The sequence below is a fragment of the Apodemus sylvaticus genome, chromosome X (assembly GCF_947179515.1).
Source record: "Apodemus sylvaticus chromosome X, mApoSyl1.1, whole genome shotgun sequence".
NCBI classification, from domain to species: domain Eukaryota; kingdom Metazoa; phylum Chordata; class Mammalia; order Rodentia; family Muridae; genus Apodemus; species Apodemus sylvaticus.
This window is the reverse complement of record NC_067495.1, coordinates 50,370,680-50,391,117: the sequence shown is the minus strand read 5'-3', so window position 1 is coordinate 50,391,117 and position 20,438 is coordinate 50,370,680. Positions and strand designations below refer to the sequence as shown.

Sequence of the window (20,438 nt, the reverse complement as noted above, 5' to 3'; positions counted from 1 at the left end):
CTGTTTATCACCAAAGGAAGTCAGGACTGGAACTCAAGCAGGTCAGGAAGCAGGAACTGATGCTGAAGCCATGGAGGAATATTCCTTACTGGCTTGCTTCCTCTGGCTTGCTCAGACTGCTCTCTTATAGAACCCGAGACTACAAGCCCAGAGATGGCACCACCCACAAGGGGCCCTCCCCCCTTGATCACTAATTGAGAAAATGCCCCACAGCTGGATCTCATGGAGGCACTTCTCCAACTGAAGCTGCTTTCTCTGTGATAACTCCAACCTGTTGCCAAGTTGACACACAAAACCAGACAGTACAATATCCTTTTTTTTTAAATATAATTATGATAGCACATTGTATTTCTTTTTTTTTGCTTTTAAATCTTTTATTATTTTTTTAATTTATTGATATATTTATTTACATTTCAAATGATCCTTAATTGTTGGTCACCCTACTCATCATAGGTCGTTACTCACTTTCAAAGCTTTCTCTATATATGCACAATTTATCATGTTCTACATTTTTCAATCCATTAAACCAAATGTACAGTATTCAGTTCCTTTCTGAAATGGAAATGAATCAAAATTCAAACATTTGTAATAGTTGTACAACAGGCTAATGGGCTTCCCAACTGCACTGGTTGATTTTGTGTGTCAACTTGACATAAGCTATAGTCATCAGAGAGGATGTAGCCCCAGTTGAGGAAATACGTCTATGGGATTCAACTGTTAAGGCATTTATTTCAGTTAAGGATCAATGGATGAAGGTCTAGCCTATGGTGAGTAGTGCTATTCCTGAGCTGATGGTCCTGGGTTCTATAAGAAAGTAGAATTATCAAGCCATGGGTAGCAATCCAGAAAGTAGCACCCTTCATGGCCTCTGAGTCAGCTCCTACATCCAGGAGCCTGCCCTCTTTCAGTTCACTTACTTTAGTGATGAACAACAATGTAGAAGAGTAATCCAAATAAATCCTTTTCTCCCCCACTTGATTTTTTGGGCACAGTGTTCCATTGAAGCAACAGAGACCCTAAGACACCAACATTATGTTAGTTAAGAACTGTCAGTTTAAGTGCTTTTGGTTCACAAATTTAAATAATGTAACAGAGGAATGTCAGACATCGACAAAGAAGTAAAAGTACATTTTGTAACTCTAAAATGTTTGATTGCACTTGGACTTTTAAAAAGAAACCTTGAATTAGTCTCTTTTACTAAGCTAAATAGATAAATAGGTTAAATCTTCATTCTCATTTCACTTAAAAACATGACCTGGGGATATGATATCATTATAGTTGTGATTTTCCAAATACAAAAGGTAATGCTGAAAAGAAGACAGGGACTTTTCTCAGCAAAGAAAAAGTGTTTATGTTTCAGATAATAATTTAGCCAGGGCAGTTAATTTTTGCTAGTGGAGAAGCCCTTAACACAGCAGTAAATAAAAGAAGAAATCAAATCCCTTCCATAGTGAAGTTTGAAAATTAATATATCATCTCATAGCAAAGGCAGAGAATAAATATGTACACATGAACAGACACAGTAAATGTAAGTAGTATCATTTCAGACCTTAAAATAAAGATGAGAGTAGAATCCTGGTAAAGTAGTTTCAAACTCCATCATGTCAATACTTACAGGTAAAAATAGCTATAGTTCTAGCATAATATTTTTAAAAATATAATTACTATTACATATTTATTGCAAAAATAATGGAATCTATTATGACATTGTCATGCATGTGTATAATGTACTTAGATTGTATTGATGCTCTCCCTATGTTATAACACACAAGGTTCTCATCTTTTCAATAAAGAGCCAAGCTGGTAAAGCTGTGATAATTAATTCAAATAAGCTGTAAATTTACCTTATTTTATTGTATTAAAATTATATAATCATAAACGTGAGACCTCATATAGCAGTAGTGGGCATGTAAACTAGTCAAGCTTCTACATAAATCAGTACAGATCCATTTTTAAAGAAATTGAAAAATAGATCTACCATATGACAATTGTACCAAACCTGGGTATTTACTTGAAGGATTCCAAGTCAACACATCACAAAAATAATTGTGCATCAATATTAATCATAACAACTGAAATCTACAACCAACCATGATGTCCAAAAATTAAGCAATGTGTGAAGAAACTGTGGCATATATACACATGGATTTCCTTTAATCATGAAAACTGAAGTTGTTCATTTTCTTTGAAGTGTATGTAACTAGAGATAATCTCATTTTTTACAAAAGCTAATAATAGAAAAAGAAACAATACAAGTTTGTTGTTTTGCAGTTTCTATATTTTATGTAATTACTTTAAATTATGTATACATAAATGAAATGAAAGTACAACTGTATAGAGAACAAAGGATAAATGAAGGGGAGGAAAGGGAGTGTAGAGAGGAATGGGATGTAATATACTCCACAAAAATACAATGTTCACTCTATATGTATAAACTATATATTAAAAATACAACATATTATGTGGTCATATGTGAAAAAGTATAGCAATGCCACAAACTATTTGTTATAGAAGTAGCTTTTGCAACTTAATGAACACCTTAATATTTATTCTCTGAAATATGCTGGATTGTAGTTTTCTATACAATGTAACTACTCAGATACTACATACATTTTTATCTAAAATTCCCAGAATGAGTTTTTGGAACTAATGTGACACAGAATATCTGATAATTATATATAGACATAGCATGGCACACTAAAAGTATGTGACATTTAGAGGTTTTAATATTGAAGTGAGATTTATTTTCTTAAACTCTTTTTTTTATTCGATATAATTTATTTACATTTCAAATGATTTCCCCTTTTCTAGCCCCCCCACTTCCCGAAAGTCCCGTAAGCCCCCTTCTCTTCCCCTGTCCTCCCATCCACCCCTTCCCACTTCCCCGTTCTGGTTTGGCTGAATACTGTTTCACTGAGTCTTTCCAGAACCAGGGGCCACTCCTCCTTTCTTCTTGTACCTCATTTGATGTGTGGATTATGTTTTGGGTATTCCAGTTTTCTAGGTTAATATCCACTTATTAGTGAGTGCATACCATGATTCACTTTTTGAGTCTGGGTTACCTCACTTAGTATGATATTCTCTAGCTCCATCCATTTGCCTAAGAATTTCATGAATTCATTGTTTCTAATGGCTGAATAGTACTCCATTGTGTAGATATACCACATTTTTTGCATCCACTCTTCTGTTGAGGGATACCTGGGTTCTTTCCAGCATCTGGCAATTATAAATAGGGCTGCTATGAACATAGTAGAGCATGTATCCTTATTACATGGTGGGGAGTCTTCTGGGTATATGCCCAGGAGTGGTATAGCAGGATCTTCTGGAAGTGAGGTGCCCTTTCTTAAACTCTTATTCAAAATGCCTTAAGTCCAATCTGAAGATTTTAAGATTTTTCTCAAGAATCTAAGAAAGAGAAAGAAAAAAATATTAGAAAGGATATACATTAGAACGTCAACTTTAAGCATTTGATGCTGCAGAGTATCTAATAAAGGTAGATTCTTTTCTTCTTTGTTGTACCTAGTTGAGACTACCTAAAGGAAAATCTTTATTTAGTAAGGAAATGCTTCACATTTGTCAATGAAATTAATTTATGTGATGATGCTATATTGTTTGTAGTTATAGATATTGAGGATATATTTCCACATGACAAAAAAATTATTGATCACTGTAAGTCAAGTCAATGTTAGTTCATGATGTTGGCAAAGCAGTTTTATATGTTGTTGAAACTGCCAAATATCTTCCAATAATCTTTTATTTAAGGAAAGAAGAATATACTTCTCTAGATAAAAATCCTGTTCAGTTTTATGTTCTTTTTATTGACTCTTTGTCTTTCTGCCATATTTCATAGCTCCTGTTAGAACCATGAGAACTATTAGAGCCAGAAGATATTAAATTGGAGGTACTGAGTTAAGTAACTACTCTATTTGAATGATTCTTTATAAATTTAATGCTTTAGAATTTACAGTATCTGGCAGCTATTACAATGAAATACAGCCATAATTTACTTGTGATATGTAAAAGTTTGCATAAAGATCATTACAAACACATATGAGACTTGAAATTAACATCTTCAAAAGAACTAATGATTAGGCATAACATTGTATATAAAATGTAGGCTCACTGTCTTATTCCTGACTCAATTTAAATTTTTGCACTGGCAAACATTCTTTTAATTACATGAAATGAAATGGAAAATAATAGGCTTTAACTGTCCTGATTCAACCCTGATGATTGCTGAGAATTGCAAATACCTTCAAACAGTGGGAGCACTGCTTGAGCCTGTTTTCCTTTATGGTACTTCAAGGGGCATGAGGAAGCATGTGACAACTGAAATTTCAACCATATCCAACAAGTTAATAGAAGTTACTGAAAGAGAATAGCAGTGCCCATCCATGAGTAGTTTTAATTTCAGTGTCACAACTATACAGATTATACAGTTCTTAAGACTATTATTTTGTACTTTTATCATCATCCATAGTAAATAATTAAGCACCTCCCACAGGTATCTTGTGATTCTTGACATACAGGGATTGTCAAATTCGTGTAAATTATTTTCAACACAATTCAAGGACCACATCCCTTTACCTTCCAAATACCAGTACTAGTGAAAAGATCATTTGTCCTCAAGCTACTGAAGCTGAGTTGCCCACAAATGGAAAGGATTTTGCACTATCTAGTAAATAATGTGGTTCTATACAGGGAGACTATAAATCAATGTGTAAAGAATGAAGGAATATGAAAAAACAGTTGTTTTGTATGTTAACAAAATAACTGGAAAATAATGTTTTCTCATGAATTCCCAGGGGGTCAAGTTGAAGCTGTCCACCAAGGGATTTTTCACCTGAGATTTATTTCTTCCATGGATGGCTTCCTGGGTTTACTTTACTTATTTTTTTTTTAACTTCAGATTTCTCTCAGAAGCATTTCCCTAAATTACTTGAACACATATTCTCAGACTTTATGTCTATGTTAAGGAATATCTATAATAGAGAAGTTACTATTGTATGGAAATATTGCTCCCTTAAGACAACACTAAGAATATAAGTTCTTCGCATTTATTAAGTGACCATTTATTCACTATGTGCTTTGTAATGGGTACTGAGAGACACACACATCAAGAGCAAATACATTATAACTGTCTGATAAGAGCAAATAATGTCTTGAACCAAGCTAGTGACAGCAAATGTGACCGAACATAAGTAAGGTCAGTGTATCTAGTCCATTAGAAAGTAAAATGGAAGCAGCATGTGAAAGACAGCAATGGTTCAAAATTTCACCATCAGAGCCAAAGGCTCATATCATCTGATACAAGTCAGGTCCTTCTCACCTCAGTGTCTCATACTATTGCATAAATATACTCAATACATGATTATAGTCTTGAATTATATATTCTCAGTAAAAACAATATGCAGAATGAGAAAAAGAGGTGGGTTATTCAGCTGAAGAATAACAAAACAGATTAAGATTGGCTCAAAGACTGTGTGATATGGGAAAAATTCCCCTAATGAAGTTCAGAGCCAGAAATACACTATATTTAGTAGAATCAACATAATAAAAAAGTCTGGGTTAGATTAAATTATACATCATGTATTTATGGTGAGGTGATCAAAAGTACATTTCATATAGTTTCACATAATGTAGTATTTTATAAAATAGAAAATTTTTAATTTGATCTAGATATATATATAGGACATTCAATTCAATCTATCCATCCATACGAGATAGTTACTACATTTGTATTATTAGTAAGTTTATTGTATGTAACATTTAAAGTTCATATTACAAACATGAGTCATTACATTTGTATTACTAACTTTATTGCAACATTTTACTCTTGTAAAGATCTCTGACACAAGGAATTGTTGATTAGAGTTACAAAGAGGGCTCAGTAAGTTAAAACACTGACTGCTCTTCCATAGGTCGCAGATTCTATTCTTAGGTTCTCTTAGAGGTTCATAGCCACAAGTAACTTATGTTCCAGGAAATGCCATGCCCTCTCTGTCTTCTAAAGGCAAGAGGCACATATGTGGTATGGTAACATATATACAAATAAGCAAGTAAACACATTTTTTAAAATTGTAGGTTACCTATAGACCTGCTGTTTAAGTGCCAATATTACAATGTGAATCCATTAATCTTGCTTGAAATATTGAAAGGTAACAACTGGATTATTCTTCCATCTTTTTCAAATACTGATTCAAGTGTAATATAATGTTTTTGTACAAGTCTCATTTAAAATTATGAATTATTTTATATTTTCCATTAATCATAAATTATATGCATGTATAAAATATCTATTTATTATTTTATTATAAAATCATAAAAGTAATCCTGTTTTATGGGATTTTTTATTGGATATTTTCTTTATTTACATTCCAAATGTTATCCCCTTTCCTGGTTACCCCTCCCCACTAGAAACTTCTTATCTCATCTCCACTCCCGGCTCTTACCCACCTACCCACACACACCCCACACTGGCATTCCCCTAGACTGGGGCATCAAGCCTTTGCAGTAACAAGGGCCTCTCCTCCCAACTAATGCCAGATAAGGCCATCCTCTGCTACATATGCAGCTGGAGCCATGGATCCCTCCATGTGTACTCTTTGGTTGATGGTTTAGTTTTATGGGATTTTAAAAATTAATGTTCTCCAGATTCACTATAATTGATCAATGTTAAAACAGGACACAGTATTATCTCATCAGCATTGTTCATTGATGCTATATATTACATCATTTCAGATAAAGTTGGGGTACTATGTAAAAATCTTAAGTAATAAAGTAAATGGGGAAGAATTTTGGCTTTTTCAAGCAAAACTGAAAAGGACATGAAAATAATCTTAGTGATAATATCTAAATAACTAAGGTGAAGAAGTGTGAATTTCCTCCACAACATCTTTTTCTTAAGAAAGCAAAATATTGGGACTTGTCACAGAAAGACTAGATCAAGAGTTTAGTAATAACTTAGGGTGAGGAATTAATAGGGTTGGGGTCAAAAGATTTGGCATCATAAGAAAATTATAATTAGTTATGTATTAATAACTATATATGCATTAAGGAACTGTTATAAGCATAATTAATAAGTTATTTAACAGTTTATTCTATATATTGGTTACATTGTTAATATTTTAGAGCAAAATATACTTAAATCATTAGAGAGTGAATCTGGTCAAGAAAGCAAAAGAGATCGAAAAAGTACAAAGTACATTAGTGACACCAAAATAAGATAATGAGAAATAATACTTTCTGAAATAATTTTCAAATAAGAAAACAAAGAATCAACATTTAATCAAATCAGCAATATAATAAGAACCAAATGCCAATGATTATGTATTGCTTGACAACTATAACTATACTTAAAAATTAAGAAATCACCCTTCTTTTATTTACTTTGATGTTGGCTACCAGTTTGCTGTATATTGCTGTAACGATATTTAGGTATGGGCATTGAATTCCTGTTTTTCCAAGACTTTTAGCATGAATGGATGCTGAATTGTGTCAAATGCTTTTTCTGCATCTAATGAGATGATCATATGGTTTTTTTCTTTGAGTTTGTTTATGTAGTGGATAGCATTGATGGATTTTCTTATATTGAACCATCCCTGCATCCCTGGGATGAAGCTTACTTGATCATGGTGGATGATTGTTTTGATGTGTTCTTGGATTCGGTTGGCAAGAATTTTATTAAGTATTTTTGCATCAAAGTAGAAATTGGCCTGAAGTTCTCTTTCTTTGTTGGATCTTTGTGTGGTTCTGGTATCAGCATAATTGTGGCTTCATAGAACAAGTTGGGTAGAGTTCCTTCTGTTTCTATTTTGTGGAAAGGAAACTTCACCCTGGTAAAAGCAAGATAGTAACCTCTCATCAAACCCAAAAGAAGTTAACCAATCAAATTTAAAAAATAACTTCAAAAATGACAGGAAATATCTATCACTATTCCTTAATATCTCTTAACATCAATGGACTCAATGCCCAAATAAAAAGACATAGACTAACCTACTGGATACGTAAACAGGACCCTACATTTGCTGCATACAGGATACACACCTCAGGGTCAAAGACAAACACTACCTTAGAGTAAAAGGCTGGAAGACAATTTTACAAGTAAATGGTCTCAGGAAACAAGCTGGAGTAGCCATTCTAATATCAGATAAAATTGACTTTCAACCCAAAGTCATCAAAAGAGACTCTGAGGGACACTTCTTGCTGGTCAAAGGAAAAATACAACAAGAAGAACTCTCAATCCTTAACATCTATGCTCCAAATGCAAGGGCACCCTCATTCATAAAAGAAACTTTATTAAAGCTCAAAGCACACATTGCACCTAACACAATACTTGTGGGTGACTTCAACACTGCACTTTCCTCAATGGACCGATCAGGAAAACAGAAACTAAACAGGGATACAATGAAACTAACTGAAGCTTTGGACCAATTAGATTTAACAGATATATATATATAGAACATTCTATCCTAAAGCAAAAGAATATACCTTTGTCTCAGCACCTCATGGTACCTTCTCCTAAATCGACCATATAATTAATTGGTCACAAGACAGACCTCAACAAATATAAGAAGATCGAACTAATCCCATGCCTCCTGTCAGACCACTATGGAGTAAAAGTGGTCTTCAATAGCAACCAAAACAACAGAAAACCCACATACACGTGGAAACTGAACAACATTCTACTCAATGATACCTTGGTCAAGGAAGAAGCAAAGAAAGAAATTAAAGACTTTTTAGAACTTAATGAAAATGAAGACACAACATACCCAAATCTATGGGACACAAGAAAGCAGTGCTATGATATAAGTGCACTCATAGCTCTGAGTGCCTCCAAAAAGAAAATGGAGAGAGCATACACTAACAGCTTAATGACACACCTGAGAGCCCTGGAACAAAAAGAAGCTATTTCACCCAGGAGGAGTAGAAGGCAGGAAATCATCAAACTCAGGGCCGAAATCAATCAAGTAGAAACAAAGAGAACCATACAAAGAATCAACAAAACCAGGAGCTGGTTCTTTGAGAAAATCAACAAGATAGATAAAGCCTTAGCCAGACTAACCAAAGGGCACAGAGACAGTATCCAGATTAACAAACCTAGAAATGAAAAGGGAGATATAACAACAGAAACTGAGGAAATTCAAAAAAATCATTAGATCCTACTACAAAAGCCTATACTCAACACAACTGGAGAATCTGGAGGAAATGGACAGTTTCCTAGACAGATATCCAACACCAACACTAAGTCAGGATCAAATAGATCAACTAAACAGTCCCATAACACCTGAAGAAATAAAAAGGGTCATAGAAAGTCTCCAAACCAAAAAAAGCACGGGACCAGATGGCTTCAGTGCAGAATTCTATCAGACCTTCACCCTTCTTTTATAATGTTGTAGAGTTTTAGTTCTTTAGTTCAAAAATTTTAAGACTTATTAGGCTCATTTAAGTCTCTTACAAGAAATGAAGAAATTGAAGTCTATATTAAAGATTTTTTTTTAAATTACTTAAGGGAGAAGTATACTAACATTAAAATCTGAATATAGATTTTAACAATTCTAAAAATAGAACAAAAACAGTGTGATCTAATTATGTTTTCTAGCTATGATACAGAGGAATAAATAAGATATACTTAAATGTATTGTAAAAGCCTTTAGTCACACATGAGGAACTGCTTATCCAAATAATCAGAATGGGCTCATCATTATGAAGTTTAGAATAGTACATTGACAATTTGGCAATGACATAGCCTTTTGGCATTTATAAATGACAAGCTTTTCAAAAACTATAAGGGAACATGTGGCCTTATTCCCTCTTCATATTTGCAATCAAGAAATACTGACAAAAATTTGAAATGTTTAACCAACATCTGCAAGTCTGAAAAAAAAAATCTATGTGGAGCTTCCTCATCTTAGTTTATGAGTCAGATTTATGCCTTTGATAAATTAATTAATTAAAATTCTGTTCAGTGGTTTACTTAGAATTGCTTTATAAATATTTATGTAATATCAGCTTATGTAATCTGAACATACAACTATGAGCTTCAAGTAGACAGAAAGAAAGCAGCCTGACTACCATCTACTCATCAGTTATCATTTTTGCTGTGTTGACATTACTGCCTAGATACTTTTTTTTCTAAAGCATACCATTTCATAATAACTACAAAAATAGTAATCTAGGGAGCTCCAAAAATTGGTATACTCTTTTAATCCTGTCATTTGGAAGGCAGTGGCTGGGGGATCCCTATGATATTCAGGCCAGCCTAGTTTACATGATGAATTCTAGGATAGCCAGATCTACATTGTAGTGAATCAAAAACAAAACAAAAGTAAAATCTAGAATAATTTTGATGTATTTTCATTTATTTCAAAATATAAGAGAAAATATTGAAAGTTCTCAATGAAAATATTGCTACTAAAATATAACCTGTGTGTGTTCTTTTCAGTCATTTGGTGGCCATTTTTTCTTATATTCATTTTGAAATTCAAAGACAAATTCTTCTTCCAGAAGCAACAAGAAAATATTTTCTCCATATGATGATTTTATTTTTAATTTGTAGTTCTTTTATATTTTTAATTGAAACTAAGTTTTTCATACAATATTCTCATCATGGTTTTATCCTCAACTCCTCCCAGATCCTCTCTAGCACACAACCAATGCAACTCCATGCCTCCTTTCTCTCTTTCTTAAGAAAACAAACAAATAAAATAAACAAGCCAGAGTTTAAAACAAAAGAATAAAAAACAGAAAAAGCACAAGAAACACATACACAGCAAAAGCCATAAAAGTCAAAATCTAAAACCATAGTATACAAGCAGACCAGTAAGATTTTTTAAAGCCAAGATAAAGTACTATGAGACAAAAAAAAAATCTACAAAATTGCCATTATTTTGTGTTGGACATTTACTTCTGTGCATAGCATCTGCCAGTAAGAAAAATTTTTATTAATTATCATCTCTGCTTTTCATCATCTATATAACCTGTGGAATTACATAGTTCTCTAAGACAGTTAAATATTTTGATTTTTCTCTGATGTGTACAGTTCATAACTAGCATTGGAAGTGTTGGCATAATTATCAAAGTGTCAGGAGCTGAGATTCTAAATTGAAACCTCAGTGGATGTTCAAATGTATTCTGAATGTAAAAGGTATATCTGCATCCTCATGTTCATTGACATGCTACTCAAAATATCTATCATACAGAAACCATCTAATTTTCTATCATCTGCATAAGGGTAATGCAAATACGATTCATAAACACATTTGCCTTCTATTTAGTTATAAGAATAAAATAAAAATTTGTCAATCACTGAAATCTTAGTGGACAGAAAATCTTTAGGCCAGACACAGACAAACATGTACTGATCTCCTCTTAAGTGAAGTCTGAAATAGTTATCTCATGAATAGGATGGTAGTTATCATTTTCTATGGAAAGAATGTTAGTCAGGAATAGAAAAACCTTCATCAATTGGGTTCAAAGTTGTTAGAGAGGACAATGAATATCTGGCATGCTATTTCCAGCAAAGTTGATTGTGGATAAAATCCAAAAATAGAGAATTTTTTCAGTTGCCAGAAAATATTTTAATAATTTTCATCATAGAAATGATAAATGATGTAGGAAAAAGTTTAAATATATTTCCCTTACCTAAAAACTACATAATGTTGTGTATTATGCTTAGACCCTTAGACAAAATGCTGATTCCAATTGGAAAACATTCTTTCATACTGTAGCAAATGTAAGAGACTTGTTAAAGCTCAAGATGAAGACAATAAATAATGGTTGTGGGCTCCACCTTAAGCAAGATATTTATATCATCCCTTCTAAGTCTCAGGGTATATGAGAAAAGAGGGATCAGGAAGTTTGTGAATAGAAAAGAGGGATCAGGAAGTTTGTGAATGCCAGAAAGTACGGTAGAACACTATGAAATGTTATTCTTCAATTTCACCAGAACTGTGATAATGATTAACTCACAACAATTTTTTAACTTGCACTGGGTCTAGAGATGACCAGACTTAGCAACAATAAGTAAAGGAAATGTGAGGGGTTCTCTGGTCCCTTCTCTTTTTCTAAACTATTGGCTATTTAAAAACTCTGGGACAGGGCGAAACCACTGTCTTTAGTTACGGGTCTACTGATGGAACCCAACATGAACAGATAGCTTCAAACCAACAGACACACAGAAAGTTCTAGTGAATATCAACAGGCCACAAAACAAAATAAGTAGAGATGAAGGGGAGAGATTTTTCAGGGAAGAAGATGATGACAAGAGGAGTAGGCAGGTGGAAGTTTCAGGCATATTCACTGTGTATAGATTCAGACATATCTAAATATATAAAAAATACCCAACGTTAAAAATTACATTATTCCTTTGGTATTCATGGTTTTGTTTTGTTTTTTGTTTTCTGCAGTCATATGTATATAAAAAAACAAATAAAAAAACACTTTTAGGGCTATAATTTAGAAGTATATATCAAATCTGCAATACTTTGATTCAGCAATATTTCCTCTGAAACCCACTAAATAAATATACTCAAAATGGGTATGTCATAAATGTACTAAAATATGAACACTAAAAGGTATACAATAATGCACTGCCACAATATAAACTTTAGAACAAGGATCTGAGAGAGAAAGAGAGAGCGAGAGAGAGAGAGAGAGAGAGAGAGAGAGAGAGCTATAAACATCACTGCTATTTATGCAATAGAACACTGTGCAGCCATTAGGAACAATGGGATATATTCTGACATGAAACAGTGAAAATGATTCATTCATTCACATATTTGGAAAACTTTGGAGCTCAGCTCACCCTGGATTTTATAGTTTTATTTTATTTTATTTTATTTTATTTTATTTTGTTTATTTATTTTGGTTTCATTTGTTTGTTTGTTTGTTTGTTTTTGGAGACAGGGTTTTCCTGTGTAGCCCTGGCTGTCCTGGAACTCATTCTGTAGACCAGGCTCACCTCGAACTCAGAAATCCGCCTGCCTCCCAAGTGCTGGGATTAAAGGCATGTGCCACCACCGCCTGGAGGATTTATAGTTTTAAAATGTAGTAAAAGAAGCATACACTAAACTGAAAAACAAATATATATTTTATGATGCACAATACAATGTAGTGACAAATTATATGAAGACAAATAGACTCAAAAGTATATATTTCTCATTCATAAGTAGAATGTTTGGCCACTCTAGTTCTACCTGCTTTAACAAAATACACAAATTACCACACATTTAATTATAGTTGAGAAATATTTGAGAAGGATCCTTAAGGCTTCAGTGAGGGATACTGAAAAAAATACATTGTGACAAAAAATATTATAGAATAAACATTATACAAATTGTCAATAATATTTAGCATTAATGCTTACCACGTTCCAATAGATCTTTTAAAGTGGTGCTATTCACACAAGACTTATTGTACATTGCTCATTTAAACATAATAAAAGTCGGATTGTTATATTGACTTTTAAATTCGGTTTGCAGTTGCCCTACCTACCTACCTCTGTTTGCTCATTGTTTCCATTGCACTGTTGACATGCTCTATCACTCTTGAGTCTATACATAATATACTCTTTGGGATAAAAACTTCTAGCTCAGTTGAATTAATACAAAACCCCATTCTACTTAACTAATATCCTGAAGTTGGTAATAGTTTGAAGTTTTTCTAAACTGAGATGGAAATGACAAATTGAATGCATGCCTATTAATATTCTCAAATGTCATCAAATACTACTGAAATAAGCATTTTTGAAAGGAAGGACAAAATGCATTTTCCTGTGCCAAGCAATTTTTCTGAATTTCTTTGCACATTTACCTAAAACTTTACATATGTGCACATTTATCATTTTATCAGAATGACATTTAATATATTAAAGAAGGAAGCTAACAAAATATCAAATTTAATATCCAGATCAAATGGTACCAATTCATTCACTAACTACATGAATCTAGCAAGGTTATAGCTCCTCATAATGTATCTCATTTTATATAATAAATTATTTGTACATGAAATAGATCTGTTACCTAAGTTTTCCTTTACTTATTTCTGAAAAACTTGTCTTAAGAGAAATGTATATGTGATTTTTAAAATTCCATTGTGAAAACTTAAGTTCATGTCAGGATGAGTGAACAAATAAAATAAAAATTCTTTAAGAATAATATTAATTTTAAATTCACCCTAATTGTTTAATGTATGCCAGAAGTCTTGGCAATTGATTTTTGAAATTGAAAGATGAATTGAAAGATGAAATTTATCATCATTGAAATATGAAGATAAATTTTCTTTTTCTGTTTTGTTCTATATTACAAATAAGAACATAATTATTATTATTAATAACATACTGACCAAGAAAATATCAAAGAAATTTGTGTATAACAATATTTTTGTAATTATTGCTTATGCTCTCATTTTAAATTTAAAATTTAGTAAATCTTCATTTTATTCTGTTCATGAGTTCCCCTACATTATTCTACAAGTAGCAGAGACTGAATTTACATGGATTGGTAAAATATGAGCAAGTGGTGCATAATGAAAAAAACCTGATACCTGAATATTTGGAACCTTTGATTAAAGATATAGAAAGAATATTAGCAGAAATAAGGTTATTAGAATAAAGGTAATTTGGGTTAAGGTTGGGGATGTTAATTCTATTATGAAGTACTTTTTGTAAATCTTGTGTTTCTGTGAAAAATGACTTCGCTTCTTTTATTTATTTAAGACAGAGTCTCATGTGATCTAGGTGGGCCTAATTCTTATTATATAACTATGGATAACTCTGAACTCCTGATTCTTCAATCCCTACTTTCCAGGTAGTAGGATTACAGGCATGTACTAATATACTCAGCATACAATCAATATATTTGTCTCATTTGGAAATGTTTTGTAAGGCACTAGAAAATTGCAAGCACATTATTTTAGAATTTAAATCAGGGGTAGGAGTACAGGTATGGTTTAAAAAGTGGTTATTTTTTCAAATACATTCCAAATAGCATTGCTGTCCTCTTTGCTTTATTTGTATGAACATGGATAGGTTTACACTAAAATTGCTAGTTACTATAATTGTTACACTCATACTTCTGCTATGGGAAGATTAACTTAACATGTTTGTCAAAGATGAAATATATAAAGTTCTAAAGAGGACTCACGAAGACACAATTTACCTATCTCTAAACATGAAGAACACAGCTGATTGACAGTTGAAAGAAAACCTGAGTGTGCCAAGAGCTTATACGCACTTTTTTATTTTTACTGTTCTTCTTTTTATTTATCCTAATTTGTTATTCATAAATATTTTCTAGAGCAGACATATATTAACAAAAGATCATGGCTTAATCTCAAAAGAGGGATCATTGAAATAAGATAAGTGGAATATTTTGTATGGTACTTTCTGACAAAGTTAGAATCTGAAATGATTCTGTTTTTCTAAAAGCTTATTTTTACTCTTTAATTGTGTGTATGTATGTACATGCATACATGTGCTCATGTCAGTGCAGGTATCTGTGGAATACAAAAAGAGAGCATCAGATGCCCTGGAAATAGAATTTCAGATAGTTGTGAGCTGCCTAGTTTGGAGATTCTCAATTCAGAGTCAGTGTTCAAATGGGTAGAAGACTAGCATTTTTAAATTGATGATTTATGAGCTCTGAAATCAAACATTAACAATAAATTAGCTCATAAATTAGGAACTTTTGAGAAGTTCTTACTGGTTTCATCTTCAATATTCTCATGTAAAATAAATATGTACCCACATCTTTTTTCTCAATAATATATGTATATAGCAAAGTAGAATGTTTTGCATATAGCAAAAGTATAGGTAAAAACAGCATTAAGTATTATTGCCCTTTCTATAATTATGAAAGTAACTAATGCTTATGCTGTAACTCATGCAGACCACACATTCTTGTGAATAGGAACTCATAAAGAAAATTCTTCATCTTATATTAAGTGGTACACTATTCCTATTCAAGGTTCAAATACTACATTTACAAAATGACATTTTAACCTACATATAAATATTTTTTCAGGTTTTTGTAATACTTTGCAAGTTAAAACAAGAAACTTAAAAAATTAAAGTGTAAGGCATTAAGTGTCATAATAGACCATAGGAAAGACATACTCTAATTGTCTGTTGAGCCACAAGCAAAATGTTGTCTATTCTACAGCTGTATTTCTAACACAATGACACTTTGCATTAGGTACTTCCAGAAGCCATATTTTCTTATGATATATATTCATTGATTTCTTTAATTTAAAATAGCAACAATTTGGTCTGTCACCCCTGTAATCCTAGTACTAGTAAGTCTGAGATAAGATATCGCCATAAGATTGAAGCCAGTGTGGGTGGCATTGAGAATTCTGGGATAGTTTAAATTACAAAGTAAGACTACTATCTCAAAAACCCAAATAAGTAAGTGACAATTGCAATAATTTAAATAAAATCCATACATATCCATAAATGTATTATATGAAGAAAATAATTTAAAGCATATAAAAATTAAACAATTATGATCAAAAGGTCATGAAGATTAATTTACTTTTTCAACTTAAATGTTAAGTCTTTTAAACAAAAGGCCTACAGATTATTAAAGCACACTTTGCCATGTGCAATAGCAAATCCTTCTAAGAAACTATCAGTGTGGGTTTGACTTTTGAATCTCTCTTTAAATAGACTCCATAGGGAAGCCTAGATAAAGAATACAACAGCGGAGAAGACATTTGGAGTCAGTTGGAAAGCATTGAGTCTTTTAAAAGCAGTAACTTTTTTTAGTATAGAATTAATAATATCCCCAAAAGGAGATGTCTACAACTAAATCTGGCATTACCATTTTACCAGGTCAGATGAGGTTGAGGAGGGCAATACTGAATGTGCTATGAAGAGTTTGAAATATTTTTTTTAAAAATGTACACAATATCTCTTCACCTGACCTAACCCCTGAGACTTAAGTAAAAACTGAATGGCAGTTCTTCTAAGGAAAAAGTTTCCAGCAAATAGACTGAGGTCACAGTTTTGTACTTATATGATTGACAGTAAGAATGCCTAGAAGTAACTTTATGGAGGTGATAAAAATATGCAATGACTAGGTTAAACAAATTGTTCTCCAACAACATTTAATATTGTGCCTTGTGCTGTTTTCCAATAGAATACTCTCCATCATAATCATAAGCCTCAACATGAATGTACTGATTTTTTGATTATATGTTGTTTTCCAATTATTTGATTTTAGGGGTTTTGTGTGTGTGTGTGTGTGTGTGTGTGTGTGTGTGTGTGTGTGTTAAATGCTTTTTCTTTGTTTTTTCTGTTTGTTTGGTTGGTTTGCTTTTTATTTGCTTGTTTGTTTTCTAATAAGAGAGAAAAATAAGATGTGGAGTTGGATGCATGAGGAGATATGAGAGGAGAACTTGTAATCAAAACTATTGTATGAATTATATTAAAATAAAAAGGTGAACAGCCACTTCCATTGATAAAGGAATGGGAGGAAAGAAAATCCCAAAGAAAAGATGGATAGTAAAGCTTACCCATTTTCATGGGGTCCTTGTGTATGGCTTACTGGCTAGTAACTTGCCACTCAGATACATATGGGTACATGAGAGAACTATAAAATGCTTTATTTCCTTAGAAGGCATCTCTTTGTGAATTCAGAGGTGAATCATTAATTTCATAAAGAGAATTCAAGTATTAAATATTCAATTGCCTATAGCATTTTCAGAGTTAATACAAACATCATATAGTACCACAAATATCCTTGAAAACTTTAAATTTCATTTATAAAAATTGAATAATTTCAAAACAACAATCAGAACTTCCTATTTCAGCAAGCCCTGGAATTAAATAGTTTGTAAAGATTAAAATAGAGTCCCAGGCACAGCAAAGTATCCCTGTGTTTGAGGATTCCATGTCAAAGAACAAACATCAGATAAGAGATGACATCATCAAATAGGATGCTTAGAATATCTAGCAGAAAACAAATGGGGAAGTTGAGACCGTCAGCTTGCTTTACTGATTGAGCTTTGTCTCCATGGCTTACCTTCCAGATTCTCATTCTGACTGCAGGCGCTATTATATGGGATAAGAGACATAGGAAATGTTTTACTTTCTCACTTTTCTCAAGACAGAATGTTTTCTCTATTGTGGTGTTTCACTCTCCCTTTCACAGAGTTACAGTGGCCAGCCCATTCCCTGAGAAGATCTGGAGGACATGGAGATGCTTAGGTATGAAGTTGAGGTGAGGCAACAACAGTCATGCTTCCAGAACAAGTTTTTCATTGAGTTCAACATATATTACTACTTCTAAGATCAGAAACAAGGCAAAATGAGTCATCATTATTACTTCAACACAATAGTATAAATTTTAGGGAGGGGATCCTTACATTATCAGTGAGCAATCAAGACATAATTGATAAAATCATTACATTTACAATAAAACCAAAATGCCACACATAAAAATAAGTTAAAATCTATTGTTCCATGTTCTCTGCTCATTCTCCAACTAGAAAACTTTCTGGCTTATAATTGGTCTTTTTGTTTTGTTTTTCTTTGTTGTTTTTGTTTTTGTTTTTCAAGACAGGGTTTCTCTATATAGTCCTGGCTGTCCTCGAACTCACTCTGTAGATCAGACTGGCCTTGAACTCAGAAATCTTCCTGCCTCCACCTCGCATGTGCTGGGATTAAAGGCAAACACTACCACTACTTGGCATAATTAGTCTTAAGTGATCCCTATGCTGTAAGTAATAACACCTTAATATGAAACTACAAGAAATAGGGACTTGTTGCTTAATGAGTCTATGGTTTAACTTTTTCCTACAGATCTCTATATATTTTGGTTGATTTATTTGCTAACACATAAAGTTACCATTTGTAAATTTATATATAGCTGTTACTTATCAGTAGCACAATTATAAAAAGGTTTTACATATAGAATTACTTGTTTCTAAAAAGACTGTATTCACTGTGGGTTAAGCAAAGGCACAGGGCTTATCAATATGAACTCATCCGAATCTTTTTAAGGAATTTGTCTTTGGCAAATGTAATGCCTTTTCATAAACGAAATATTATAAGGCCCATAATTTAAAGAAGTTTAAGTTTGTAATAGAAAATTGAGAATCACTGGTGCATGGAATACATAATAACATATAAAATAGTTTCCAATTGTAATTTGATATACTTCAGAGTTCAGGAGCCAGAAAAATAAAGGATTAAGCAAGAAAAAAGACTGGAGGAAAAACAATAATTATCTTGTTAGATATGTATACTATCAATTTTTTAAATTGAATTTGAATAATTTGAAATATTACTAATTAATAAGAAGCATAAGGGTTAAAAACTGACCAGTTAAATAGGAAATATGTATATTATAAATGACCATAAGAGAACAGTTTATATAAAATAATTGAAAGAATCAGATATTAGAGTAATTAAATGAACAATATGGATCAAATAAGGTATTAGGTCATGAGAAATAATGCAATACTTGTTCACAGGAATAATCTCAGTGGGAAAACTGACAGTGCACAACATAATTTGGTGACCATTTTCTCTACATTTCCAGATAATAAATAGTTTAGTTTTTCTACGCTGTATTTTCATGTTTTTGAACCATAAAGACTAGTTTTTCTCTCAGATGGAAGGATTTAGCTTGTGCATCATTTTTTCTAGTCTGTAATACAGGGCAAAAGAGAATAACTCGAGGGTTCCTCACGTAGTGGATATAAAAAATTGCGGACATTGATACCTATGATGATCGGGCCTACAGCCACTCAAGCATCCCATGACAGTACTCTTGGTCACAGGTCTGGAAGCCTAAAGGAGTTATTTGCAGAGTCCCCCAATACAGCTTATATAGGAAATCTCCCTTTTAAAACAGTTCAGGGTGACATAGATGCTATCTTTAGGGGTCTCAGCAAACAGTGGGTGTGGCTAGTTGGAGACAAAGGCACAGGCAAATTTAAGGGGTTCTGTTATGTAGAAATTGATGAGGTGGATTCCCTAAAGGAGGCTATGACTTATGATGGAGCACTCTTTTTACCATCAATTTGTGTGGCAGAAGGCAGAAAACAAGATAAAGGTGGCTTTAGATTCAAGAACAAACCCGATAACAGGTGAAGGGGTGGCTCTCGAGAATCTAGAGGTGGATAGGATTCTGGGATGACTTCAACTCTGGCTACATGGAAGGATGACTTCTTAGGGGTAACAGGCTCTGTAGTCACCTTGGGGACCAGTGAGCAGACCCTCCAATGGAGAGTGAGTTTCGAGATGCTCCTCCTGTGTGGCTCCAACATGGAATTCAGAGAACCCACAGAAGAGCAGAGAGACCACAGGTGCAGCTTAAACCTTGAACAATGGAAACGCTCCTCAATCAAGTAGTGAACCCCAACTTAGCCATTTTTGGGGTAGCCAGACCCAGAGAGGAAGTGGTTCAAAAGGAGCAAAATGGAGCTTAGGT

General features: G+C 32.9%; 1 pseudogene; it reads left to right on the top strand.

The window, feature by feature from the left end:
* Positions 1 to 19,710: 19,710 nt before the first annotated feature.
* On the top strand, positions 19,711 to 20,436 carry LOC127674466 (eukaryotic translation initiation factor 4H-like; annotated as a pseudogene).
* Positions 20,437 to 20,438: the final 2 nt, after the last annotated feature.